This window comes from Anoplopoma fimbria, chromosome 12 (genome assembly GCF_027596085.1).
Source record: "Anoplopoma fimbria isolate UVic2021 breed Golden Eagle Sablefish chromosome 12, Afim_UVic_2022, whole genome shotgun sequence".
Lineage (NCBI taxonomy): Eukaryota > Metazoa > Chordata > Actinopteri > Perciformes > Anoplopomatidae > Anoplopoma > Anoplopoma fimbria.
The window spans coordinates 26,034,634-26,044,309 of record NC_072460.1 but is presented as its reverse complement, the minus strand read 5'-3'; positions in this window follow the sequence as shown (position 1 = coordinate 26,044,309).

Here is a 9,676-nt window from a genome sequence, read left to right as displayed (position 1 = left end):
CGTTTCACAATAACGACTTGGCGTAAAATGAATCGTAAAAAGCTTAAAATGTCTTATTATGACAAGTGTAATGTCCCTATATAAATCAGACTTTCTGTTGTCCAAATATGTATTTAAAAAATGTCCTTCCTAGGGCGTTAAATACCGACCCTGGGAACCAGAGCGTACTGTGTAGTCTGAAGTTGCGGGGTTGGGAGCAGCAATCCATCTCAAAAATACCTTTAACTCAGCGTACTTTATGTAAAACAATCACCTGCTGAATTACTTCTTATTATTCACGGCCGTACCTCTCAAGCTGGAGAGCAGCCGCCGGACTTGACCTCACACCTTCAAGACACAAGAGGATGAGCTTGTTATGTGAAGAGTCCAAATCAAAGCTCACGGTAACGTCTTCTACCTGCCAGCAGGGACTAGGTGTGATGTGAGTCGGGAGGCTCTCGGTGGATCGGCAGCAGCTGTGATGAAACGGGTTCAGAGTCTGAGGCGGAGAGCCAGACGGGAACTCTGGGTGCTGGTGGTGCTGGTGGTGCTGGTGGTGCTGGTGGTGGGCGGCTGGATGTGGTGTGGGCTCTGGAGAGGCTTTGTGTAGGCGGCTGGATGACTAAGTGTGTGATGATGTGGTGAAAACATTTCCATGGAACTACTCTCCATAATGAAGGCTAATTTACTATTTAGGCTAGTCATCGCCTCGGGGCTCACTAAGTTTGACAGCCGTGTTATCAAGAAGAGCAAGAATGTTATTTTCATCCGCTATATGGAACTAGAACGCTGCTCTATCTTTATATTAACAAGTGATCTTTGGTTACATTTTGCCGCTATCATCCCTGTTGTTTTACAGCAGCAGCAACCCACCGTTCACTTCCTGTCCAGCAGCAAAGAGCAGACGGACACAGTAGATAAAAACCGGATTCACTCGTCTAAAATTTGGATCAGGATTCATGCTTATGATACAGGCCACTCTGCATGTGTCTGAGGTATTTCCTCTCCTCTCTAATAGAGGCAGAAATGAAAGCAGACACAAAGAGTCCGTGTTGCTCGCTGATCTTGCATGTCAGCAGTGTTTTAACGGCGTTGGTTAAGTGAGCCCGTCACACACGTGATATATGATCATGTATTGATTGACATTACAGTGCAGCCGACCCACCAGCTGGGACACTCTGCTTTGTTTGCAGGGCGGAGGCTTAACAGCAGTATTCAGAGGTCATCGCTGATAATGTTGATGGTTTCATGTTTTAATCCACTCCGCGTTAATATGATTAGATTAATTAATTACCGTTTGGTAAAAGGATTACAAGCGTTTTAAAGCAAGATCCTTCTGTAACATCACCTGCATCATGTAGAGATGTTCCAGAACCATTTTCTCCCTCCTGATTTCAATACCTGAACTTACACTGATACTGAGTGCAGATCCGATAACAGTCTGTCAATATTTCATATTGTGTGAAAACATCTCCTTCAAACAACAGGATTTATTAGTTTACCAGCGAAATCTACAAGATTACATTTGACCACATAATAACTTTATCTATCCTCGCCCAATACACATTTTTACCAAACAGAACTTGAACGCGTCACAATGCAACCTCTGTTAAGGTCAGATGTTAGCTCCGTTGTTTAGCCAAATAGTACGGTGCTTACAGCTAACAGCTAACGCTAACTAGCTCTCCTCCTGCTGATTTCAACACAGATCAACAACAGATCTGTTGTTCACTATGTATCATTATAAGGGAACAGATTGTATTTAACACGATGTACACATCTAGAATGAATGCATGCCAAAACCTCTGGTTCTGAAAAGTGAGTCAAAGCTTCATGTGTTAAAGCTGCATTCTCTCTCCTGTCCACCAGGGGGCGACTCCTCTGGTTGTATAGAAGTCTATGAGAAAATGACTCTACTTCTCTCTTGATTTATTCCCTCAGTAAACATTGTAAACATGAGTTTATGGTCTCAATCTCTAGTTTCAAGTCTTCTTCAATACAGCATGATGTTCATTTAGTAAATGATGCTCCATTTAGAGTCAAACAGACCATAAAGCAGGGGATGCTTTAGGGCGGGGCTACACACTGATTGACAGGTCGACACCAGAGACGTATACGGCGTCTCTACGTCACTCTTCTGCATTCAAAACATAGAAACCTCTGTTATATTTTATGTTACCACTGTAGCATTAAAGCATGGTGGTGGTCTTCTTCTTCTTTCAGATTTCGATTAAATCAACTAATCCATGGAGTGTCTTTAACACTTTATGTTTTTTGTGAATTTTTCACACACACACACACACACACACATACATCAATCATCTAAAGCTAATGTACGGCAAGACTTTCTTGTTTTTTGGGGGATGTTTTCAAGTTGCACATTAAAAACCTGATTGGAAATGTCGGAAATAAAATAAAAAAACCTGAACACTTTAATAGGTATAGTATATATGTGTGTGTGTGTGTGTGTGTGTGTGTGTGTGTGTGTGTGTGTGTGTGTGTGTGTGTGTGTGTGTGTGTGTGTGTGTGTGTGTGTGTGTGTGTGTGTGTGTGTGTGTCTTCACCTCTTTGGATATGGTCTTGCGGAAGCAGTCATACGTTCCTGAGTAGATCACAGACCGAGCGGAGGATACTTTGGGTTGCGTCTGCAGCCTCACCTGGAAGACAGAATTTAATAAGAAAGGTCAGCTACACACACACACACACACACACACACACACACACACACACACATAACACACACACACACACACAATAACACAGAGACGTATACGGCGTCTCTACGTCACTCCTCCTCAGTCCATATGTGGTCACTTCCTGTTCACTGGTTGCAAAAAAAACAAAAAAGATGGCGATGGCCAAATTTCCAAATTTGAGGCTTCATAACATCAGTCCACAAACCAATGGTCACGATGACTACGTCCACTTCTTGTATACAGTCTGTGGTTACATGTGTTGTTGTTGTTCCTGAGTAGCGTAAATGAGCTGATACGTGATATCAGATTTGTGCATCGACTTATGTTTTTGATACGGGTATCATAAGTCTCATTTCACTGTTATTGTCATTTAAATCCATTAATAGCCACATTACTCTTCTCTTGTAGCTGCCTCCCCTCTCCTCTGTGTAGAGTTCATGTGAAGGCGGTGATAGATGCATCGCCGTGGGTCTCGCATACACCGCCCTGAGCGCTCTGTTACACTGTGGCCTTTCACAGCTGGTGCCACTCGCCCCTCAGCTAAATCTAATAGACCCCAGCCGGGGCAGGAAGCCACCCAGAGCGGAGAGCTGCTGTTTATCCAGCAACATACCGGCACTAATGATTGATTTATGCGCTCCTATGCAGTCGCTTCGTTTATCGTGTGGAGAGAGGCAAATCAGAAACAAACACTGGCTTTGTCTCTGCAGCGGTGTGTGTGTGTGTGTGTGTGTGTGTGTGTGTGTGTGTGTGTTATGTGTGTGTGTGGTTGGAGGAGGGGGTAATCCAGAGGTGGCTAAACAATGTCACGCCAATAAGAGCTGATTTGAATGTGAAAGGCGTCGGGTTGTGCTGTGGGACCAACGGGGGTAAAAAGTCTCCCCCATCCAGTCTGAGATGCAAATAGACAGAAATGACGATATATAATTCACTGCTCTGAACGCTACTAGATACAAGTTTCATCAATTCATTTGACGTACATAAAATAAATCCTCAACTTTTGATGATCAATTAAGTTGTTTCCGAAGCACAAATGCAAAATATTTAAAGTTAAATGCACAAACTCTGGGGTTTAAATTGTATTATGAACAGAAAATCGTATTTATTATCAGATAAGCGTCCTGTTGAATCCACACGGATTCACATATAAGATACACGGTGGTGTTTTTTATTTTATTAGGAAATATTTTGTCATTATATTTTTGGGATTTGCTGCTTTGTTTTGTCGTAAACTGAATATCTGACGTTGAATAATCAGCCATTGCTAATTTGAATCTTGTTCTTGTTTTTGTTGGGACGTGGCCATTTTTTTTTATTGCCATGCCCATCTTGTTTTTTGACCGTCACCATCTTGTTTTTTCGACGGTGTCCGTCTTGGTATTCCCAAAGTCACCAACTTCGTTTTTAGTCCGTTGCCATTTTTATTTAATTGCCGTAGCCGTCTTGGTTTTTAGCCGTTGCCATCTTGGTATTTCCACTGTCACCAACTTGGTTTGTTTTAACTTCCAGTCACTTCAGAATTGGCTTCACCTTTCGGACCCGGAGGTTGCCACCTGAATCATGGTAATCATGAATGTCTGAACCAAATTCCGTAGCAATGCATCCTCTAGTTGTTGAGATATTTCAGTCTGGACCAAACCTACAAGCACGCCACTAGCTCGGCTAAATGACTACAGTGTCTCAATTAATGGGGGGTTGGATGCTGCTCTCTGTACTGCAGCCTTTCTTTAATGGTTGAAGCTGATAAGACAGGAGAGCTGTCATGTTTAAGCCTCGCCTGGAGCAGAGAGGCTGCACACACACACACACACACACAAACAGAGTGTCAGAAAAGACAGTAATGACGGAGGAACAGACACAAACAAAGAAGGAGAGGAAGGAGACGGCGGGTGGTTGGAGGCCTGTCGGTTTAGCTGCTTTGTTCCAGGGTCAGAAACCTCCTCGTGGTTATTGAGTTATTCATCACGGGGGACTCCCAGTCCAGTTAGACGGGGACACAAAGGAGACACGTGGACGCCGTTTGTCTCAGTGTGTGTGAGGTGATGGTGAAGTGGTGATGACATCAGAGGTGTGTCATAGAGCAGGAAACACTTGAGTGTGTCACCTCAACCAAGAAAAGATACTTGTCTGTCTCAAGACTGAATGCTGGGAACTGAACACGTTGGCCGACGATACAACGAGATGCAAAAAAAAGTGCAGATCTGCGGAAGAAATATCTGATTAATGTCTGTGTTAACAAAGTGTTCATTGATACGGTTTTATAAAGAGTCCTTTTTATAAAGAGTCATGAATCACATTTTCAGTTTCATTATTTCTGTTTCCAAGAATTGAAAGTGGCTTCCTGGTTGACTCCTCCGCCCAGGCTTCACTGATGTGTTTAATATTAAATAGCTTAGTCTATTAAATGTATTTATATCAGGGACCATGTACAAAAAACAATAATCTCAAAGTAGAGAAAAGACGCTTTCTACCAGATTTAGCTACCAGCTAGTTAACATCTGTAGTCCTGATTCTTTCATAACTATTTTTTAAGTATTATATAAAAATATAATACATTTTTTCTTGACTTTTATTATTGCTATTATTTGTTAAAATAGTTTTAATGTAGTTTTTGAACATAACATTATTATTATTAGCATTTATTCACTATTTAATTAATAAAATTGTATTTATTTATTTATCATTCTGTACTTGAACTAGTTCATGGAAAACAAAGATTTACATTTTTGACCCCCATGCAGGTCAGAAAGAGGCGTTCAGGGTCCAGGGAGGGCGTAGAAAGTTCAGGACTTTGACAGACAACAACAGCTCTTTGGTTAAAGCTAGATCCTGGTTCTGGTTCATATCAACGCAGTAGATCTGGCATATCTCATGTTTCAAGACGCTGTAGACTTTGACATGATTTAACAAAGACAGAGATCTTTCTCTGAACGCAGCGAAGTGCTTCAGTATGAACATAAAAAAACAGTTATCATGATTTCTAACTGCTGCAAGCAGATATTAAAACATAAAGTAAGTCATCAATAAACAGATTTTCTCATTATGTTGACATTAACATATTCCAGAAGAGGTTAGTCCGTTAAATATTACTATATCATGTAAGGGTTGCACACACACACACACACACACACACACACACACACACACACACACACACACACACACACACACACACACACACACACACACACACTCATGTTTAGCTCAGTGGTGCTTTATTAAAATTGAAATTACATTTTAGTTACATATTCATGAGGCCTGATGTGACATCAGCAGTGTGATCTACACACTGACACACACAATCATGCACACACACATGAAATCACCTCCAGGTTGCATGGTCAGCATTCATGTGTGTGTGTGTGTGTGTGTGTGTGTGTGTGTGTGTGTGTGTGTGTGTGTGTGTGTGTGTGTGTGTGTGTGTGTGTGTGTGTGCGTGTGTGTGTGCTTAGTAGTAAATGTTAGGTGTGTAATGAATAATGTATTTAGGTGAATTTAGGTCACGCAGCCAACTGGGAGAGACAAACTGGGAATAGCTCTGTCTTCCCTTGTGTTGTGTGTGTGTGTGTGTGTGTGTGTGTGTGTGTGTGTGTGTGTGTGTGTGTGTGTGTGTGTGTGTGTGTGTGTGTGTGTGTGTGTGTGTGTGTGTTCCCCTCCGTCCTCCTTTTCTTTTACTTAATCTCTCCATCCACACTTCCCAATTCTTCTTTTCCTGCAGATCGGAATCTATCAATGAATTAATTTCTCGCTCTGTCGCGCTTTCTATCCGTCCACCTGCACCCCCCACCCCCCACCCCCATAGCCTTCACTCTGTGATCCCCCCCACCCCCATAGCCTTCAGGCCTCCCGATGTGCCGTCCCACCTGCACCTGCCCTGCCTGCCTCCCCTCCTCCTCTCAGCCCCCCTCCCTGTAGACTGGCTGCCCCCCCTCCACCTCTAAAGCCCCTCAGGTTCTGTGTGGCGACTCTGGAGGACAGAAGGGGTAAATTGGTACAGTGTGTTTAACGTTTAGTGGTACAGAACGGAAATATGACGCTTCAGGCTTCGAAATCTGAAGTGGGATTTACAGCATGTCAACAAACTCCACTGACAGTTTAAATGATGTTGAGCAAAAAACTATCAGCTTAAATACTTACTTAAATAGCTTATATAACATTAACAGTGACATTTTACAGAAAATATAAATAGTTGCTGCTGTAAAACGTGGTAAAATATCTGTTCTTTTCTTACGCATCGCTACATCACCCACATCTCAAAGAAGTGCCTCCAAACATACATGTTACATATAATAATACTACATGATAACCGTGGCCAAGAGAACTCACTCTAATGATTAGATTTGAGAACTAGAAAATAATAATGCAATCATTCAAACTCATCTTGAACATGGTTAATTGTGCGTTTTGCCGCTTTTTTTTCAAATGAATTGCACTCAAAATACAAGTGTGTTATGTAACCATAAATATAGAAAAGTGGGATTTAAGAGGCGCTAGATTATCTGCCGAATGATGTCATATGTGTGTTGTTAATGATATCAATATTTAATTGATTAAAATATCAGTTATTGTCCATACAAGTATATCGCAACACCCCTATTAGTTAACATGACTATGTATGTTTCTGTCTGTTAAATAATTTTTGTCAAACAAAGGAAACTTTTATTTGTCCATGCATATCATTAAGGAAATTAATTATAACTTGATATTTAATTGAACCCGAAAATAACCTAGAAGACATTTCTCAGAGCCCGAGGTGAAGTCTTCATATAACTGATCAAAGGCTTAAAACATGAAATTTTAATACATAAAAACAATAATTATCCACATTTGAGAAGCTCAACTGAGCTCTACAATTATCATTATGTTCTCCAGACATTGTGGTCTGCACATGGGATCTCAAACAATGAGGAAATAAAGGATTAAAACATATTTATACATGATTGTTATTCATCAAACTCTACCATGAACATGGAGGATTCTCCATCTTAACATTCCTAACAGGATTTGAGAACTCTTCCTGAACATCTCTCATATCTCTGAATCCTAAGTGACCTCTCCTCTTCTCCAAAGGCTCCACGTCTGATTTAATTCAAGAGGCCGCAAAGCGTCCGGGCCGATGAAAGCAGAACAATAGCGTGCGTTAAATGTCATTGTGCACGGTGAAATGAAACTGAGAGGATCCTCTGTCTGCAGGTCAAGTCTCTTTAAGCTGCAGCCTCAATGAAGACACAGACACACTCCATGTCTCCATCGTACCACTTTAGATTAAGACTTTATTCATTAATCACACCCCCCCATACTTAACTCAGCGCCGCAGTAGGAGGCTCATGAATATTCAAATTAAAGGAAGTTCCACATTAATTACAACCACAACCAGTGTGTAAATCAGCTCACTGTGAAACAAAGACTGTATATAATAAGTATATGCATCTTTTTTGCACCTCCCTTTCTTCTCCATTTTATTACACATAACTTAATTTCTGAACTTATTTGTTTGGTTTTCTTTGTATGTATGGATTACTTGGGTTGTTACCGACATCTGGTGAACATTTCATGTCAATAGCACCTATAGAAATATATTTACTGAGAAAAATGGTGACGTGTTCAATACTTATTTTACCCGCTGTATATATATATATATATATATATATATATTGGTTTATTTATTGGTTTGTGGACTGGTGTTTTGAAGACTTAAATTTGGCTTCTTGGTTTTGTTCTTTACCATTTTTGGTTTGCCAGACGCCATCTTTGTTTTTAGCGGCCTCAATCTTAGTTTATGGCCGTTCGATGCCATCTTAGTTTTAGGTTATCGCCATCTTGGTTTTTGTCAGTCCCCACCTTGGTTAAATTTTCTGCCGCCATCTTGGTTTTTGTCCTACGATTGTGACCATAAACTCATGTTTACAATGTTTACTGAGGGAATAAATCAAGAGAGAAGTAGAGTCATTTTCTCATAGACTTCTATACAACCAGAGGAGTCGCCCCCTGGTGGACAGCAGAGAGAATGCAGCTTTAAGACACTAATGCATTGACTTCACTTTTTCAGAACAGGAGGTTGCCGCCTGGGTGGATATTATTACTAGAAATGAGGCATGCTGGGACATTTTCATCAGCTGTCATTTATTATCTGTCTGCCCTCATTACATCTGGGGAACCCCGCCGCTTGTCGTTATCTTTCCCTAGTTATACCCAACACACACACACACACACACACACACACACACACACACACACACACACACACACACACACACACACACACACACACACATATTTTACTTCCCACTGTTCTGTTTTGGGTCATTTATTTTATAAATTAGCCTGACAGGTAACAGTAGCCCCAAGGTCCTTTGTGTGTGTGTGTGTGTGTGTGTGTGTGTGTGTGTGTGTGTGTGTGTGTGTGTGTGTGTGTGTGTGTGTGTGTGTGTGTGTGTGTGTGTGTGTGTGTGAGTCTAGAGTCATAATTGACAACAATAGCAGACGAGATTGGTGAGGATCTGACAACAATAGGAGCTGAAATGGGGGTCATGTATGTTTCCTGTCTGAGTGTGTGTGTAGGTGTGTGTGTGTGTGTGTGTGTGTGTGTGTGTGTGTGTGTGTGTGTGTGTGTGTGTGTGTGTGTGTGTGTGTGTGTGTGTGTGTGTGTGTGTGTGTGTGTGTGTGTTTGAGAGAGAGAGGGATGTGTGCTGGGGACAGGTTGCGTAATTATTAGATGTTGGAGGGGGTCTCCATTAGCCAGCTGTCACTTACCCCTTCACCCAGCTCACCCAGTGTGTGTGTGTGTGTGTGTGTGTGTGTGTGTGTGTGTGTGTGTGTGTGTGTGTGTGTGTGTGTGTGTGTGTGTGTGTGTGTGTGTGTGTGTGTGTGTGTGTGTGTGTTACATCCAGGGATTGATAAGTTATGACACCTCCTCTCACCTCCTCTGCCCTTGTTGTCTTTACTCATTTCAAGGACTGATGTCGGTTCAGTCTGATCTTGGCAGGTGGACATTTTTTCAT